We start from the raw sequence: 20,245 nt of genomic DNA, 5'->3' as shown, positions 1-20,245 counted from the left end.
ATTACCTTAGCAGTCAATGCACAGTTGTACAGTGAAATTTTGGACATTTTCTTATTCCATCCATAGAAAATAGGTTTGGTGATGATGAAATAATTTTTCAGGATGACAATGCATCTTGCCACAGAGCAAATAGTTGTAAAGCTTTTTTTCAGGAAAGGCATATCAACTCAATGACATGGCCAGCAAACAGTCCGGATCTCAATCCAATTGAAAATTTATGGTGGAAAGTAAAAAAAACTGGTCCATGTTAAGGCTCCACCCTGCAAAGCTGATCTGTCAACTGCTATTCGAGAAAGTTGGAACCAGATTGATGGGGAATATTGTTTTTCATTAGTGAGGTCTATGCCTCAAAGAATAAAAGCCAGAGGAGGAGCAACAAAGTATTAATTGTGTTTTTTTTTTGTTGATGATTCCATAATTTTTTCCTCTACTTGATTTGGAAAAAGACATGCCATTAATTTTTTCAAGGCTACCTGATTGGCCGTTGAAACGTTCCAGCTATGACGTTTCATTATGTATTACGTTTTTAACAACCATGACAACCCCAACACCAAGCCAAATATATAATAATTGTAGCACCAAGCGAGATAGTTTAGTTATTTTCGTGTGCTTAACTAAAGCGCATAACTGAAGAAACAGACATTTTTCTTCTGAGGATGATTAGCATGCTAGTAATAGGGGAGAAATAACATTTTATCTTTTAAAACCAGATCTTTTCTCTTTATGCAATAAACCTCCTTCACTTCATAAGCTGACACCCTGATATCATGAGCTTAAAGTGCAGCTAGCTGGCTTCCTAACAGAAATTGGAAAAAGCAAGATTCCCTCTGGTTAGTCCTGGTTTTCACCATAGAAAAAAAAGAAAAGAATAAAAAAGTGATTAATAAACTATGGAACACATTCATTTTCATGTCTGGTATGGTTAAACATGGATGAATCGTAATACTGGTTCTATAGAGTTTTATTAAACATCATTATTATAAAGTATTAAAACGGCAAGGCAAAGTATTGGATAGTCTTAAAGTAAATATATTTTAGTATTGGATAGTCTTAAAGTAAATAACACTTAATATTTGGTTGCATATCCCTTCCTTGCAATAACTGTATCAAGCTGGTGACACACTGACATCACCGAACTTTTGCATTCTTCATTTGTGATGCTTTTTCATTTGTGATGCTTGTACAACTGCTTCTTTCTGTTGTTGTTTGTTCTGGAGGACTTCAGTCTCGTCTTCAGGAGGTGAAATGCTTGGTCAGTTGGGTTAAGGTCTTGTGACTGACTTGGCCAGTCTAAAACCTTCCACTTTTGTCATTCTCTTGCTGCATGATGAAGTTCCTCCCAATTATACTCGTTGCATTTCTCTGTAAATTGGTAGACAGAATGTTTCTGCAGACTTCTGAATTAATTCTGCTGCTACCATCATGAGTTACATCATCAATAAAGATTAGTGAGCCTGTTCCAGAATCAGCCATGCAAGCCCAAGCCTCTGCTGTGCTTGATCAATGAGCTCATACATTTTGGATCATGAGCAGATCTTTTGTTTTTCCACATTTTGGATTTTCCATCGCTTTGGTAGAGGTTAATCTTGGTTCCAGAACCTTTGTGGCTCATCTCCGTATTTCTTTGTGAATTCCAATCAAAGTAATAATGTTTAATAATGTCTTCTTTGAATGGTAGATTGTGATACCTTCACCCCTGCCCTTTGGAGGTTGTTGGTAATGCCACTGACTGTTGTTTTGGGGTTTTCCTTCACAGCTCTCACAATGTTTGTCATCAACCGCTGTTGTTTTTCTTGGCCAACCTATCTGATGTCTGGTTGAAGAAACCACACCAGTGGTTTCTTCTTTTTCAGGACATTCCAAATTGTTGTATTGGCTATGCCCAATGCTTTTCCAATGGCTCTGATCGATTTGTCAGCTTCAAAATGGCTTGTTTTCTTCCATAGACAGCTCTCTGGTCTTCATGTTGCTTTACCCTGTTTAACAGCAAATGCAGTCTTCACAGGCGAAATCCAGGGCTAAAACCAAGAGTAGACATTCAGAGCTATTAAATGTTTAATCAATCAATCTAGTTTGGCACACCTGGGCAACAAGAAACACCTGTCAGTCGCATGTTCTGATATTTTTGATCACTTGAAAAATAGGTGGGTTCAAACAAAAGATACCATGTTCTAAGCTGTTTAACACATCTAGATGTACGTATCAGGAAATGAAAGCTATCGTCTCATTCATCTTTTGATATCAAACCCAAATGTCTTCAGTGTATAGATGAAAACAAAAGAATTGACCTTGCTGTTCTAATACTTTTGGAGGGGACAGTATGTATGTTATGTTAAAAAATCCAGGAATAAGCATTTGGAACTGGACAGCATTTCAGGGGGTTCAAACCTGAATTTCACCTCCCTAGCTACACCTCTGCTTATGTGTATTAACAGGGTGATTACAATGAAATTACTAATGAAGCAGGGTCACATGAAATTACAATAAAGTAGAAACAGCATTCAGACAGGAATTTCAGTTTTTAAAAAGTCCATCTTGCACTATAAATCAAAAAAGCAAAAACATCAAAAGCAGCCTAAAATGTTCTTTAAGTGTGGTCGTGGGGTTTTGAAGAAAATTGAGTTTTTCTTTTAATAATATAATTTGAAATCTCTACTAAAGCATAAAGATATTTTACCAAAACGATACAGACATGTTTTTATTTCAGTTTTTTCTAATCGAATAAAGAGCCAGTTTAACAAACACAGTGGTAAAAACAGTTAGTCTGCCAAAAGATATGTAAAATCTCACTAGCTAAGTGTACTTTTCTCAGGATGTAATCAGGTTTTTGGACAGATACACATCATAATGAAACTGAATTAATTCAGTTTATGAGCAGATAGCAGCTGTCCAAATGTCCGTGATGCACCTGGTCAGTCACATCAACATCAAAACAGAAGAGAACTTATACACACTGTACTAGATGACAGCCCACTAAGTTTTAAAATGTTAAATGGCACAATAAAAAAATGTGAAGAGCAAGAAACATGGACAACAGAACTGATGAACGATGACTGAATAACGATGTTGAAATATCAAAATAACAATGAAGCTTGTTTAAACATCTCACTCAACATTTACCTCAGGTGATAAGACGGACACTGATGTAGATGATGCTAATAATCAAAATGATAATCAACATTTCCTATGTAAATGTACAATTCTAATAAATCTGTCAGTAATTTTTTTTCTATTAGTAGATTAGGTTATAACCCAGCCCACATGCCCACATTGGGCCAGTGAGATATTTGCACATCAGTGCGACATTGGCCCAACAGCATTGGCCCAATGTGGGCAGCCCACATTGGCCCAACGTTGCACCTATGTGCTGATGTGGGCAGCCTGTACTGGGCCAAAGTAAGCTGCCCACATCGGGCCGAGGACGTTATTAATATAGGAAATTATAGTAGCTGTCCAAAAGTAGTAGAAACATGCTATCTTTACCATTGGTCATAATAATAAAAAAAAACCTTTCTGCCCTTGCAAAAAAAAAAAAAATACGAAGAAAATATCGAGTGGACAGGAAGTCATTTAGGGTGACAGTGAAGGTGTAGAGGCAGTGCAGGGAAAGGAGGTCTGCTTAAGTTTCGCTATAAAAAGGGATAATTTTTAGACTGTCTGCAGGTAGCCTGTAAAAAACAAAAGATTTGCTTAACATAAAGGTAACTCAAATTAATTTTAAAAAAGCCAAATAACAGTCCATAAGTGACTATAGTGGCCAAATGGATTGATTTTCCTTCTTCCTCTTGATTAAACTGTGATAGTCACAAAATCTTTGCCAAAAAGTGCAGTAAGTACACAATAAAAATGACAGGGTCTGAATACAGATTTATCTGGATTACAGATTAGTGATTGTTCCTTACATTTTATAGTCTAGTGTACTCATCTGTTGTTAACTTCAAATAGTTTTATCTTATACTTTAGTGTACTTCATCACTGTCACTCAATTGCTATTGAGGATGTCTTGGTGCTAAAATGAAATTCCAAATAGATAGGAACATGCTACTTTAATGATAAACACACTGGATGTATAGATATGAATGGTGATGACATGGCAAAAGTCACACCCACAAAGCATGGTAAGTGAGACAGAGTTTAACGTGTTTCACAAAATGGTCAAAACACAAAATCAACCAGAGCATACATTTGAGCCAGAGAACTGAAGCAAAAGTAGTTGCCTGTGTTGAACTGGGTTATTTTTTTAGAAAATAAAAAAATATACTGAATGAGGAGGACATGGTATTGATCAACTCTCCCTACATCCCTATTGGCAAACTTTGCACCCTGAATTTGAACATTTAATTTTCCTTTGAGAAAAACAGTTCTAATGCCCTTTTGTAGTTTTGTAGAATTCCTCTGGGCTTGGCCCATTGATGGAGACCCTCAGGCAGGCAGCCAGGTGCTCTCCTTGCAGCCTGTTAAGAAGGTCTGATTTGACCTGAAAATGAAGGTAACTATAATTAGCCAAATTAGCCAAGGGGAACGTCTGACTGACCGGGGGAGGGTCTGATTTACTTGGAGTGAGAGATGCATTTGCTGAAGAAATGGCGCAAAGCAGAGATCTTTTATGTTATTATGAGACGTGTAAAAATATTTTCAGTTCGTTATGAAATTGTGGTGGGACAAATTAGACTGTGGTGGGCCACCACAGTCTAGGTAATTAATGGGAAACACTGAGCAATGCATCACTAGTCAAGTGGACCTCAGCAGTATGTAAAACAATCATTCCTGGCAATGACACTGGTTAGCCTGTGATGATCTCATAAGATCTAATCCTAGTGTCTTTGTTGTGGGTGGCTGTTATACTGCATAACACAAGGGGAAGTGCTTCCAGCCATGAGAGTCCCCCCTGATGCATTTTGGACAATCTCTGTTTGATGGTTTGGTTCATTTGCTCCACCAATCCTGATAACTGAGGATAATGTGGGCAGTGGAATTTCCATTGCATGCCCATCACTCAACACACTTCCTTACAGACTGCTCCTGTAAAGTGCGACCCCTGGTCCAAGTCCTGGGATCTGGGATGTCCCAATGAGGAATAATGCCTTTTGCATTATGAGTAGCTGTGCTTCTTCTTGTTGGAAATGCTTCCACTCACTTTGAGAATTTGTCAACCACATCTAAGACTTCTGAATAGCCGTGTGATTTTCGCATGGTTAAGTTGGAACAGGCCTGGAGGTACTGGAATTTTCATCCCAGCAGTTTTGGTTCACCATCCAGCCATACTCTCAGCTTCTTTCATGAATGCTGGGTTCCACCGTGTGGATCTGTAGACCATTTTTTCCACTCAAGTGTGACCCAGAGAATGCATCTGTGTAGCCAGATATGCAAAAGGAAAGTTTGTGCTTGTAGAGTTTTTAGGTATGTATTTGTCTTAAGCTTTTGATCATCTGCCACTTTTTAACCCCTTCCCTTGCATCTAACTTTGCAGCCCTGTCTGCCAACGCATTTCCTTTTGCTTCTTTGTGTATGAGCCAGTGCCTTTCCTTTTGCTTTGTTTTGTGTTTGCTTTGACTTTAATAATGGACACTTCTTTTGGGAGTTGCAATACAGCCAGTAATTCTTGCACCAACTGTCTGTTCTTAATTGGAGTTCCAGCAGCAGTCAAGAAACCTCTGTGTTTCCACAATTGCCCCAAATCATGAGCCACTCCAAAAGCAAATCTGGAGTCTGCATAGATATTCACTGTAAGTCCGGCTAGATTACATGCTTCAAAAAGTGCCTTCAGTTCTGCTTTTTGTGCTGAGGTGAGCACTTCATGTGCTGCTGTCACTGCCCAGCCTGCCAGTCCTTCTTTGTTCCCCAATTGAGAGGACTTGTCTTTAAACAAAACCAGTTCTGGATTGTGCAGAGGTTCTTCCTTGAGCTGTCTTTGCTCTTCCATCATCTGAACAATCTCGACACAGTTGTGATCGTCCTCTTCAGTCTGTGGTTCTCAATGATGTTGGGAAGCTCCAGAATTGCTGTCCATCATGTCCATTGTGCAGCAGTAACTTGTGACACTTGATTCATGGTGATCATTATGTGTACAGCATGTGGGCACATCACTGTGAGCCTTTTTCCATTACAACTGCCAAGACTGACTTCACAGCCAGACATGTGGCTTGAATCGCTCTTAGGCAGGGCCCCATCCTTGTGACACTTCATCCAGATTTCCTGAAGAATACGAGACTGGTCTTTTCAAATGTCCATGTTTGTGGGTCAAGACAGCCGTCATGTACCCATCATGCTCATGAACATACAGAACGAGGGGTCGGTTGGTGTCAGTCCAGGTGTACTGTTCACCATTCATTGTGAATGCCAGACCAGGCACCAGGCACAGACCAGAACCCATTTGCCATACCAATCACAGTAAACCACTAATGTTATGGCTTGAGAACACTGAACAATGTTGAAATGTCTGCCACCAGTGGGGTTTGCTTCTTGATGTGCTGATTTAAGATGTGGTAATCCACCATTCGTCTGAAGCGTTTTTTTTTTTTTTTTTTACACTTTGTCTTGCTGAGGGGATATTGTTTTGTGTTAGGAGGAACTTTGACTGTGAACATCACTCCAAGCTGATAGGTCCAGAATTGCCAGAACTGCCTGCAGAAAGGTGTTCACATCCAGTTTGAGTTGTCTACCTTTCACTCAGATTTCTCAAAATCTTTCTTTTTAGATTTGTGTTCTTTAGCAATATGGCCTGGTTTTCTACAATTGTAAAGTCTTATACTTCTTACACAAGTCTTCTTCTTGGTGTCTTCTTGACCATCACCATTATCCAAAGTTCCTTTAGTCACATCAGCTTCTCTTATCTTCGTCTTTGATGGCTATATGTCTTGCTCAAGGTCAGAGACTAAGTCACCACAGTTTCCCACTGTATCCAATTGGGGTTTGTGAGCTTATAAGCTTTTGACAAGCCAAATACAAGAGCTTGTTCCAATGCTCCATGATTGCAGTTGTCATCTTTTGCTGTTGGCACTTTGTCATCTCTGATGTTATCAGTGCATGAATAATTGCACCAGGCTTCACTGCATTTGCTTGATTGCAAATACACTTCTCTATTGCAGCCCATGCAGCATCAATATTTTATTTGTCTTCACCTATAGCTGTATTCAAGGGTCTTGAGTGGAGCTTATTCTTGCGGAGTCAGTAAAGCATTCAAAATTTTCACTTCATCATATGGGTGTACAGTCGGTCCATAAGTATTTGGGCAGTGACAATTTTCGTAATTTTTCCTCTGTAGGTCACCACAATGGATTTGAAATTAAGCAATCAAGATGTGATTGAAGTGTAGGCTTTGAGTTTTAATTCAAGGGGTTTAACAAAAATATTGTTTTAACCATTTAGGAATTACAGCCATTTTTTACATAGTCCCTCCATTTTCACAGACTCAAAAGTAATTGGACAAACTAACATTATTATAAATATTAGGATTATTTTTAATACTTGGATAAAAAACCTTTGCGGTCAATGACTACCGGAAGTCTGGAAACCATGGACATCACAAAATGCTAAGTTTCCTCCCTTGAGATGTTTTCCCAGCCACCTTCGGGTTATGCAAGCTGCCTTCAGTGGCTGCTTGTTTGTGGTTCTTTCTGCCTTTAAGTTTTCTTCAGTAAGTGAAAAGCATGTTCACCTGGGTTGAGGTCAGGTCACTTGGCCATTTAACATCATTCCATTTCTTTGCCTTAAGAAGCTCTTGGGTTGCTTTTGTGTTATGTTTTGGGTCATTGTCCATCTGTACTGTGAAGTGCCATCCTACCATTTTTGCAGCATTTGACTGAATCTGAGCAGAAAGTATAGCTCTATACACTTCAGAATTCACCCTGCTACTTCTATCACCAGTCACATCAATAAACACCAGTGACCCAGTTCTATTAACAGCCATAAATGTCTATGCCATAACACTGCCTCCATTATGTTTGACAGATGATGTAGTATGCTTTGGCAAACATACTACAAGCCCTTCCTTTCCTTTTCCATACCCTTATCTTTCCATCATTCTGGTACAAGTTAATCTTCGTTTCATCTGTCCAAAAATCTTGTTCCAGAACTGGGCAGGCTTTTTTCATATCCAGACCTTTTATCTCCTTAGTCATGAAATAATAAACCTGCTTATCAGTCAATTGTCCAACTACTTTTTTTTATGCCTGTGAAAATGGAGGGATTCTGTAAAAATGGCTATAATTCCTAAACTGTTAATGCAATATTTTTGTTAAACACCTAATTAAAGTTGAAAGTCTAAACTTCAAACACATCTTGATTGTTTCATTTCAGTCAGGACCATAAGTGTTTAGACAGTGACACAATTTTCATAATTTTGCCTCTGTATACCACCACAAATACATTGTAGTGGTGTAAAGGGCAAAATTACAAAAATTGGGTCCCTGTCCAAACACTTATGGTCCTGACTGTAAATTGTAGGTACCTTTGATTCTATGATTTACATGCCATGTTTTCATCCCATCTTCTCTAGGATGTCTCATGTCTTTACTCCACTTATCAATGTCAGCTGGTGCAGGTTCTTGGTGTTCATGAATCTTTGTTCCACTTCTGACTTGTTTCCAGAGGTCTCAGCTGCATTGCTTCTTCTTCTTCTGATTCACTGGAACTTTCACTCTCATCCATCTCTGGTCCAAGGCATTGTGCCATCTCAGACAGCAGACTTCCTTGTTCCATTTCCTTTTCCCCTAAGATTACTGCAGTTCACCAGTCTGGACTCAACTCAGAGAAAGGGGGGGCATCAGGAGGGGTGTTAAGAGGCACTTGGGAGATTGGGAAGGTCACAGGAGCAAAACCAGTGATTTTCTTCTTTATCTTTGTAATCTTTTACAATCTCTTTTCAAACATAGACACTTTGGTCTTAAACCACAAAAGCTGTTGTTCCAAACTTGCTTTCACTTCAAGCTCTTGCTCAAGCTGCTGTTTCAAACTCCCTTGGGACTTAAATTGGTTTTCAAGTTGTAATTCCAGGCTCACTTTGGACTCAAGCTTTTGTTTAAATTGCTGTTTAGGGTTTGCATTTAACTCAATTTCCACATAAACAGCCTTCTCAGTGCCCTCTCGAATGCTCCTGTCATTTCCAACAACATACTTTGAAGCAGAAAGGTGACTAATTTAATCTTTGATTCTTCTGTCCATCTCAGACTTTGTCTGGATCTTTTTGCATCTGTGAATATGCAACAGAACCAACAATGCTCTCTTGAGCTTTTTCTGCTTATTGCCAGTGGCTTTTGTTTTCTCATATGCATTCTTGATTTCCATAATGATTTTCTAGCTATGCTGCATTTCTGAGACAACCCCTCTCCAACTCACATCAACTTTGATAATGTCATGGAATTCAATTGCCATATCAGCCTCACTGACAAGGCTGTTACATTTAAGAATAGTATTTTCTTCTGCCATGACAATCACTTACTCAAGTTCACAGAGCTAGCACACTTCAGACGTCTTCACTTACACACAGTTGAAACATAGAACAGAGGCGTTGATATAAATGTGTTGAAACACTTTTTATACTTCTGCAGGAATTAATTTTCAAGGCCTGATTGGAGCTCTTCTTCTGACTTCCTTCAAGCAGTACCTCACTACATACTGTATATAATCCAATATATGTCTTTTGCAGTGTCCACTCTCACTTGCAATCAGAGCTCTCTTCACAGCTGTCACAGCAATTCAACATTCAACACTACCAGATTAATTCACTGAATCTTCACCAGGAAGTGTTCTCACTTAAGCTTAAGATTTTTCTTATGCGTGCAGTAAAACATCCACTCAAAACTTCCAAAATGTGCTTACAAACCTTTCTTGACTTTACTTCAAGTCACAGGTTTACTTTGATATGGCCTGAGGACTTTTTCCATAGCAGGAAAATGGAGGATTGGTGTATTACCTCTGTAATATGCACAATCATGTTTCCTTTTGAAAAACACTCACAGTCATATCCTACCGACAATGCCACTTGATGGATTGTTTTATCCTTAATATAGATGCAACAGGCACAATCTTGCAGAAGAGAAATAGTTTTTTATTGAAGTTTCATGTGCATACACAGGTGTTGTCCCTTCAAGATTCAGCCCTCAACTGCTTACAAACCAAAAAAACCCTTTCCCAATACATCTTACCTAGGCTTCTATCCCAAGGTCAGCACAAAGATAAAACTGTCTCCTAGGTCCTGGTAAACACATTCCTGTGCTCAATATTTGCCCAATGAAGAGGTTTTCATTGACATATGAGTCTTGAGAAATGTTTAACATGCTCCAGTAAATCTAAAAATTTAATTTAAATTCCATACTGTACTGATAATATCAAAAATATACTCAGTGGAAGGTGTGTCAGTGGGATTCAGGAGGTCCTCGAAGGACTTCTTCCACTGTACAACTATGTCTCCAGTTGAGATCAACAGTTCTGCATCCCGCTGTGTGAACAAGGCCCTGCTTCCCCCTCCTGAGTCTCCAGACAGTTTGCCAAAATCTCTTTGAGGCCAAACAAAAGTCATTTTCCATGGACTCACTGAACTCCTTCCATACCCAAGTTTTTTGCTTCCACCACTGCTCTTGCCACATGGCCCACGGGTATCTGTCAGCTGCTTCTGGAGTCCCACAATCAAGATAGGCACCAACAAGATTATAGCCTCAGCTCCATTCAGCCGCTGGAACAATGGAGGTCTGGAACATCACCCATTCCAGTTCAATGTCTCCAGCCACCCTCGGAATGCAGGAGAAGCTGAATGCAGGAGAGGTTAGAGTTGAATATCTCCAGTACAGGGGCCTCTGCCAAATGCTCCCAGCAAACCCTCACTAAACACTTGGGCTTAACAGGTCTGTCCAGCATATTCCCCCACCATCTGATCCAACTAACCACCAGGTGGTGATCAGATCACAGCTCAGCTCCTCTCTTCACCGGAGTGTACAGTCCAACGATACAACCACACAGTTGGCCATCAAACTGAAGCATAAGGTGCTCTGATACCTAGTATACTTATGAACACCCTTATGTTTGAACATGGTATTCATTATGGATAAACTGTGAATAGCACAGAAATCTAATAACAGAACCCCACTCTCATTCAGATTCGTCAGGCTGTTCCTCCCAATCACTCTGCTCCAGGTTTCAACGTCATTACCCACGTGAGCATTTAAGTCCGCCGGTAAAACTATGGAGTCTCCTGTGGGGGCACCTTCCAGCATCCCATCCAAGGACTCCAAGAAGGCCGACTACTCTGAACTGATGTTCAGTGCATAAGCTGAATATAAAATCAGCATTGAACCACATTACCCCCATCAGCTCCAGCATATCACATGACCATGTGACATGTTTTCAATCACTCGTACCTGTATCTTGTTTCACCCTGAATAGCACCATTGTATAAGTTCCTGTGTTTTAGCATCCCATTGTCAAGCTTCTGTTGTTGTCATGTTTGTGTGACATTGTGTGTTCCACAGTCCTGTTAATTGCCTGGATGTTTTTGCCTAGTATCTGTTCTAGTTCTGGTTCTTGTTTTCATGGTTTTGGTTATCTGGCTGCACTTTATTTAAATAAAATCTCCCAATCATGTCAGAAAGCTCAACCTAAACATGGACGCAGCAATTTTTTTTTGCCGTCCATGAAGCCCTCCCAGAGAGGAACTGCCCACTTTGGGAGCAAAAGGGGAAAGGAAGCTGGGTCAGAGCAACTCAAGAGTGGCTTGATTCCATGTGCCCCCTCAAGAAATTTGTTCAAGGTGGGGGCCACCGAACCAATAAAAACCATCTCCCACCTTCCCTGCCCCACTTCGGACATTGCGCTGCCTCCCTGCTCGGCTGAGGATAGCGCTCTGACTCGCTGCTCAGCTGAGGACGTTGATCTTCCTCCCTGCTTGGCTGAGGACGTTGCTCTGCCTTCCTGCTCGACTGAGGACATTACTCAGCCTCCTTGCTACACTGAGAATGTCACTCCCCCTCCTTGCTCGACTGAGGACATCGCTCTGCCTCCCTGCTTCACTGAGGACATTCCCCTTCCCCTCTGCCCCACAGAGGATGCCATTACAGATCTCAGCCTCGCCATTGGCGTCACTCCATCTCCCTGCTCCACTTCGGACGTCACTTCACCTTCCTACTCTGCTGAGGACATTGCTTGATCTGCTAAGGATGTCGCTCTGATATATTATGAATATATGTTAGCACGCTCTGTGCTGACCTCATGATATCTTTTGCTCTTCCTCTGTTCTGATAAACATATTTAGGATAAGTACACTCCGTGAAACACGTCAACCGCCACTTCTGTTTTCTGCTGATGCCTTTGCATATATTGCACCCTTTGTTCTGTATAAATACTCCCTGACTGCCTAAATAAACTTTGAATACCTTTGCTATTCGAATACTGACTGTGTGTGGTTCTTTTGGCACTCTCATCCCTGATATCAGCTTAGAGGCAGCGGCAACAACACGATTCTGAATACTGATACTTCTCTGAATCCAAGTGAAACAAAATTCTATCAGCTCTTAGGGGGCTTCTCCGGGATAACCAGGTGGAGGTAAGAATTTTCTTTGTTATGTAGCCCTATCTCCATGTTATCTCATGTTATCTCAGTTAGGATTACACGTATTTCATAATCTTATCCTGCAGTGTATCTGTCAGCGTGCGTGGACAGAGCATAAGGCGGGGTCTGGGCCGTGGGAGAGAGACTTTTCTTTTAGGTTTTGAATCAGTCAACATTTTGTTTTTATTCTTAGATCTCAGGGTAATTCTGTTTAGAATTATTGACAAATGAATCATGTAAGGAATAGCTGTAAGGAGTTGATTGTGATCCTCGCTAAGGTGTAGTGAAAGAGTTATTCTCGCTTTGACGGGAGGTTGTGATCCTCGCTAAATTGTAGTGAGAGTTATCCCTGCGCCACCAAGAGGTTGTGCGCACCGACATAGTTTGATTAAACTTAAATTCGTTCTACAGTTCGCGCTGCCCAAGCTCCCCTAAACTTACTGTCTTTGTGTCTTTGTGTATTGTAACAATGGGTGGAATGGGCTCCCAATGATTAGATGTATAATTGTGGTTATGGTATTTTCGTCCAACCTTCCATCGATAATTTGGCAGGGTGGAACGAAGGAGAGAAACAGTGGCATCCGTATCCTAGAGAAGGGTCTTTTGAAGACAATGATTTAAACTCAGCTAAAGTTCTCGTGTTCGACGGATACAGTGACCCTCAATGGGACTATAATTATACACTATATTACCAAAAGTATTCGGTCACCTGCCTTGACTCACATATGAACTTAAGTGCCATCCCATTCCTAACCCATAGGGTTCAATATGATGTCGGTCCCACCTTTTGCAGCTATTACAGCTTCAACTCTTCTGGGAAGGCTGTCCACAAGGTTGAGGAGTGTGTTTATAGGAATTTTTGACCATTCTTCCAAAAGCGCATTGGTGAGGTCACACACTGATGTTGGTCGAGAAGGCCTGGCTCTCAGTCTCCGCTCTAATTCATCCCAAAGGTGTTCTATCGGGTTCAGGTCAGGACTCTGTGCAGGCCAGTCAAGTTCATCCACACCAGACTCTGTCATCCATGTCTTTATGGACCTTGCTTTGTGCACTGGTGCACAGTCATGTTGGAAGAGGAAGGGGCCCGCTCCAAACTGTTACCACAAGGTTGGGAGCATGGAATTGTCCAAAATGTTTTGGTATCCTGAAGCATTCAAAGTTTCTTTCACTGGAACTAAGGGGCCAAGCCCAACTCCTGAAAAACAACCCCTCCACCAAATTTCATACTCGGCACAATGCAGTCTGAAATGTACCGTTCTCCTGGCAACCTCCAAACCCAGACTCGTCCATCAGATTGCCAGATGCGCTTCAGCATCCGCTGACCCCTTTCCGTCAGTTTACGTGGCCTACCACTTCGTGGCTGAGTTGCTGTTGTTCCCAAACTCTTCCATTTTGTTATGATAAAGCTGACAGTTGACTGTGGAATATTTAGGAGCGAGGAAATTTCACGACTGGATTTGTCTGCATGCCTAAGTGCTTGATTTTATACACCTGTGGCCAGGCCAAGTGTTTAGGACACCTGATTCTGATCATTTGGATGGGTGACCGAATACTTTTGGTAATATAGTGTATGAGCAATGCATTAAAGAAATGGCTCGAAATTAAACCAATTTAGGATAAGGAACACCAGAGATCTAAGAATAAATCTAAAAGGTTGACTCATTCAAAACCTAAAAGAAAAGTAGTTTTAGCCTGTCCCGCCATCACACTGCCCTCTCCCACGGCCCAGACCCCACCTTATGCTCTGTCCACACAGCCAGTGGATGGTTCAGAACTGCTGTACAAGGAAGTTAGAGATATGCTGGATGCTACGCCGTCTAAATCGAAATCAGGACACAGGTGCCACGTGTACCTCCTTCGGAAAACAGTACAATGGGCCCGTATCAAATTCATGTATTAACTCTGTGCTAATAGATGGGGTTCCTGTCACCTGTCCTAAAACATTGTCACTCAAAACTACTAGTCCTCAAATTCTCTTTTATCATAGATTCGTTGTCATTCCATCCTTGCCGTTCAATCTGGTGGGTTGTGATATTTTGGCTAAGTTGAACTGTTGTTTATCTTTTGAAGGAGGATGTTTTAATCTCAGTACGCTCCATCCAAACTGTGGGCTGCGCACTCCAACGAAGTAGGCCATGTACAGGTACCACCATTTTGCTAGCCTCCGTTTGTTAACCCCTGTGTATTGTAAACAATATCCTCTGTCTGTGGAGAAGGAGGAGGGTATTCAAACTGTCACTGACTTGCTGCTCGAGAAAAGAAACCTAATGGTAAGGGCTGGCGCTTTACGCAATATTTGCGCTGCATTAATGATCTAGTGATACCTATTAGCCCAATTGTGCCTGATGTCTCATCTATATTATCAGCCATTCCACATGATCATGACCATTTTACTGTTGTTGACCTCTGCAGTGCCTTTTTCAATATCCCTGTCAGTGAACAGACGCAGTCAATCTTTGCCTTTACGTTCAAACAACGTCAATACACCTGGACACACCTACCTCTGCGTTCTCATCCATGGTGCATTCCTCATTGTCGCCACTCGTCCTGCCAGAGGGCTGTTCTTTCATGCAATACACAGACGATATTCTGCTTTCGGGGAAAGACGTAGACTGCTGTACAAAGGGCTCCCTTGTCCTGCTCATACACGCCCGGTATGGTTTAAAGGCCTCACTCTCTAAACTCCAATTCTGTCAGCCTCTGGTGCAGTATCTGGGGTTTCTCATTTCTCAAGGTCAGCACAAACTCTCATCTGATCGCCTGAAAGTCATACTGGAAGTTCATCCGCCCAAAACAAAGAAGACTACGTTGTCAGTTTTCTTGGACTAATTAATTACTGCCGCCAGTATATACCTGACTGTTCAACATCATGACAAGGTGTTGTGCCAGTGCTGCTTCAAAGACATGCCTGATGATATTGAATGGACTAAGGAAATGATGAACTCTTCTGTTACCTCAAACAATCTTTGAGCTCTGCTCCAGCCCTAGGTTTACCTGACTACAACGGTCCGTTTTATCTCTATGTCACCGAGGACTGTGAGTGTCTTGGCCCAAGAGCACGGCGGTGGTTATCGTCCAGTAGCATATCTTTCTAAATCTCTTGGTCCTGTGGTCCAAGGTATGCCCGCATGTATGCGTTCAGTTGCTGCCTCTGCTCTACTGGTCTCAGATGCTGAAAGAGTTGTCCTTTCACACCCACTCACACTGCATGCAGTGCATCAGGTAGTCACCATTCTTAATAACATTTAGACACAACTCATGACCACACAGCATCGTTCTGGGTATGAAGCCATCCACTGTGCTACACAGAATCTCGCTATTAAACCAATAACAGCCCAAAATAGCCCTGCTGTTCTACTCCACCGCCTCGTGCGCTCCTGTTCGGAGGAACAGGCCACCGACGGCTGGTTGGAGCACGACAGCCTTACTGAAATCTCAGAGTCATCATCTCTGTGCAAAGATCTTTCACAACACCCTTTGGAGGGCAGTGCCCACATATTTGTAGATGGCTCATGTTCTAAACCCAATGACAATACCACTTTATGTGGATATTGTTTGTTCTTTAACTAACGTTGTACATGAAGCTCACTCAATTCCTTTCCTTTCAGCTCAGGCTGCCAAGCTTGTAGCTCTGACAAGAGTGCTGTTATCCTGCCTTTGTTGTCCCTAGTGTTTCTGTTCATGCATGCAGCCCATGGGAAATCACTAACCCTTGTTCTCCTTTGTCTCAGCACCGCCTTAAGCGCAGTGTCCCCATACACTTTGGGGACACATACCCTAGCTGACTCCTGGACTACTCCAGGGGCTAATATTGGCTGGTCACTATTCCTCGGCGGAGCAATAACAGTAGCCTTGAATAAAATAAATGGCCTAATTTATATGCTGTTATCTCTAGCCAATGACACTGAATGGGCTCTGAAACTAATCAATGATGAACTGAAGGCTATTACAGAAATTGTTGTTCAGGATAGGCTTGCATTAGACAGCCTGACTGCAGAACACAGAGGTGTCTGTAAAATGCTTAACACCTATTTTGCTTTGTTTCTTTATTCCTGATAACTCTCACAATGTCACCGATATCATTCACCATATGAGAGAAGCTATAGTCACTCTGCTGACGGCTGATGACTCGTGGTTCTCCTCTCTTTGGGGCGGTTGGGGCTGTTGGATTTTGCATTCTGTTATACCAATTGTTGTGATAGTCATTTTGGCCTTTTTGTTGTTACCGTGAATCTCTCAGTGTATTTCTGCTTGCATTAGGCAATCCGTAGGTGCCCTAGTTCCACTCGGTGCGATAAAGTAGGTCTTGCTTCTTGCTGGGCATGACTATCCTCTGACATCTAGAATACGCAGCCTTAATAGGTGACTGTCGTTTGAGGTCCAGTGAGCAGTGAGACCTTTTTTGATGCTCCTTAAGAGCGTGCACAGGTCCTGTTGTGACCTAAGAGGGCATTGATATATTATGAATATATGTTAGCACGCTCTGTGATGACCTCGTGATATCTTTTGTTCTTCCTCTGTTCTGATAAACATGTTTAGAGTACTTACACTCCAGGAAACATGTCAACCATCACTTCTGTTTTCTGCTGATGCCTTTGTCTCTGTAGATATTGCACCTTTTGTTCTGTATAAATACTCCCTGTCTGCCTCAATAAACTTTGAAGAACTTTGCTACTCGAACACTTCTCTGATACCAGCTCAGAAGGCAGCGGCAGCAGCGTGACTCATACTTCTCCGAATCCAAGTGAAACAAAATTCTATCACCCCTCTTGCTTCATGGTGTGCATCGCGCCCCCTCTTGTTTTGCGGAGAACGTTGCTCCACCCCCCCGGCTCCGCGGAGAACATCACTCCCCCCCTCTGCCTTCATGGAGAGCATGGGGGAGTGAGAGACTAGGGAGAGACTCCCCCCTAGAATTCTCTGTTCTAGTTCTGGTTCTTGTTTTCATGATTTTGGTTATCTGGCTGCACTTTATTTAAATAAAATCTGCAATTGCATCCGCCTTCGTCTCCCAATTGTGACAATTTCTTGTGAAATTGTGACAATTGTGACAATCTGCTCAAGTAGAATATTTTGAAAAGGGCTTGGAACTGCAGTAAACTGGATTTACTGTTAAATTGCATAGAGTTTGGGGTACGTATTGAGTTTGAAAAAAGAGTGCACAGAGTTTTGAGTGAACAACTGAATCTAAATTATAATTTTTTTTATGATGAGTGGTCAGTCGGAAGTTGTGTTGTTGTATTTAACCTTTTCTCTTGTTTTAAATTTAGACAGGGAGTGAGGAAAGATATTGTTTTTTGTTTCTTTTTCTTTGAACAGGTCAGTTATCTCATTCGTTGAAATCATTATGGAGTCTTCGAGTAGTAAGAAACAATGTTCTGGACCTGTTAAAGAAATGGGAAAAAACTTGTAGTAACATAGATCATCACCATCAAATTAAACTATGTTACAAACTGACTAATGGAAAATATCCAGTAAATGGTACTGTAAAGGTAGTAAAACTAGAAGAATGCAGGAAGATTTGGAAGAAAAGAATACTAGAAGTGGAGTTAAGTGAGGATGGTTTCAGAGATGTGAAAAAGAAGCTAAGTGTAGACAGGACATTAGTGAAGAAAAGAAGAGAAAACAAGATGAAGGCAGGTATTTACTATAAAATACAAAAATGATGATTTCGATGCTGCGGTGAGTTTGTCTTTATATTCACAGATAGCCAAGCCTCCTTCCTATCTTCACGAGTCCCCAGTGCCAGCACCCCCACCTCCAGTCATCGGTCCACCTCCCCCTGCACCTCCTGCACCCAAAGCTGTGACTGATGAGGAAAAAGGAGCTGTAGGAAGAATAGACTATGAAGAGCTTGCAAAAGCCATGCAAACACTGCTGGTAAACAACAACCGTGATGTAGACAAGGAAGATGTTGAATCCTCTGAGAAGAAACTGACCAAGACAGGAATGACCCCATCCATCCATCCATCCACCCACCCACCTACCAAATGGTTAGAGTCGGACTTGTAACCCGAAGGTCGTGGGTTCGAGTCTCAGGTCTGGTAGGGATTGTAGGTGGGGGTAGTGAATGACGCCCTCTTCCACCCTCAAGACCATGACTGAGGTGATACCCCTGAGCAAGGCACCGAACCCCCAACTGCTCCATGGGCGCCGCAGCAAAAAAGGCTGCCCACTGCTCCGGGTGTGTGTGTGGTCATGGTCATGGTCAAGGTAGGGGCACCTATGGTGCATGTTTTCATTGTCACCAAGAGCTAAACAAGATGCCAGGATCTTTCATGGTGTTTCCTTAGGTCATGTATGTCCACAGACCTCTCAAACTGTCTGAACTAGAATCAATGGTCAAGACATTGCTAGGCCCAATATCAATGTTGAACAGTGCATATGGGACTCTTGACGATATGATCAAACTGACTAACCAGGAACAGACTAAAGTCATGACAAGGGTCTTCAGTCTCAAATGGAAGCAGATTTGTAATGATTCATAATGATCCTGGCAAAACAAAGACTAAACTGAACTGATGAACCATGCTATACATGCTGAAAGGATTGTGAGAGACAAACAAAGCAAGACACAGAACTCTCTCCAAATGGCACAACTTCAATTTTATCAAGGTGGACTATTGTCTGGAAGGGGAACTTGTGGGTGAAGGATTTGGACGAGGTCACAATCATGGTACAGGACATGGTCATGGTCAAGGTAGGGGCACCTATGGTGCATGTTTTCATTGTGGCCAGCTTCGCCATCTCAATAGAAACTGTCCTCAACTGTCAAGTAATCAGGAACAACAGGTTCCCAAATTCTCTGTGACAGCTCCAAATCAAAAATAGGATGAGGCAGGGCAACAGGATGCAATAAATCAAAATTTCCAATTGACCATTGATTCTAAAACTGATAGACTCTTTAAATTGATTGTTAAAATAAAAATAGTTCCCTTTTTGGTAGATGCAGGAGCTACGTTCTCTGCGCTATCTAAAACTGCTCTTCCTGATGTCAAATTAAGTTCAGACTCAATTCTTACCATTGTTGCATCAGGACTCCCCATAGTTGAACCATTCATCCAACCACAAATTTTTAGTCTCTGACTGCTGTCCCAAAAATTCTAATGGGCAGAGATCTGCTGACAAGATTTACCATCCAAATTTCACGTCCAAATGATAGTACAGACATCCAAAATCGTTCAATTGGTTTGTACTCGCTGTTTCAGCCCAGCCCATGTTTCTATTCCTGGAATGTCAGAGACTAATACCAGTTCTTTTATTCCAGGATGGACACTGTATTTTGGGAATTGCTTGAGTTTTTGCACTGCATGAGTCTGTTCCTCCATACTAGTCTTGATGCCACTTATGAAAATGACTGGTTTCCAGGGCCTGTTAATGAAACTTTGACAACTGGCATCATTTCAGAACAATCAGTTTATTGGCATGTCTGTATAACTCAGCCGTGAGCAAGAAATTCTATTTAAGGTTGAAGAATGTGTACCTCACATATCAGTGACAAAAATGGAAGTAGTAGATGAAGAATGTTTTAGAATGTACAGATTGGGTAGGAAAAGGTACCTTTGACAATCATTACAAACAAAGCGCTTCTCAAATTTCCTGAATACTGCAGTCATAAGATCTACTCAAGATATGTGTGTGGAGTCTGATGCATCAGCAGCAGCAGGCGAAACTTTTGCTTTCCTAGACAGAATTCCAATCAAC

The sequence above is a fragment of the Pangasianodon hypophthalmus genome, chromosome 7 (assembly GCF_027358585.1).
Source record: "Pangasianodon hypophthalmus isolate fPanHyp1 chromosome 7, fPanHyp1.pri, whole genome shotgun sequence".
Lineage (NCBI taxonomy): Eukaryota > Metazoa > Chordata > Actinopteri > Siluriformes > Pangasiidae > Pangasianodon > Pangasianodon hypophthalmus.
This window is presented reverse-complemented; position numbering follows the sequence as displayed.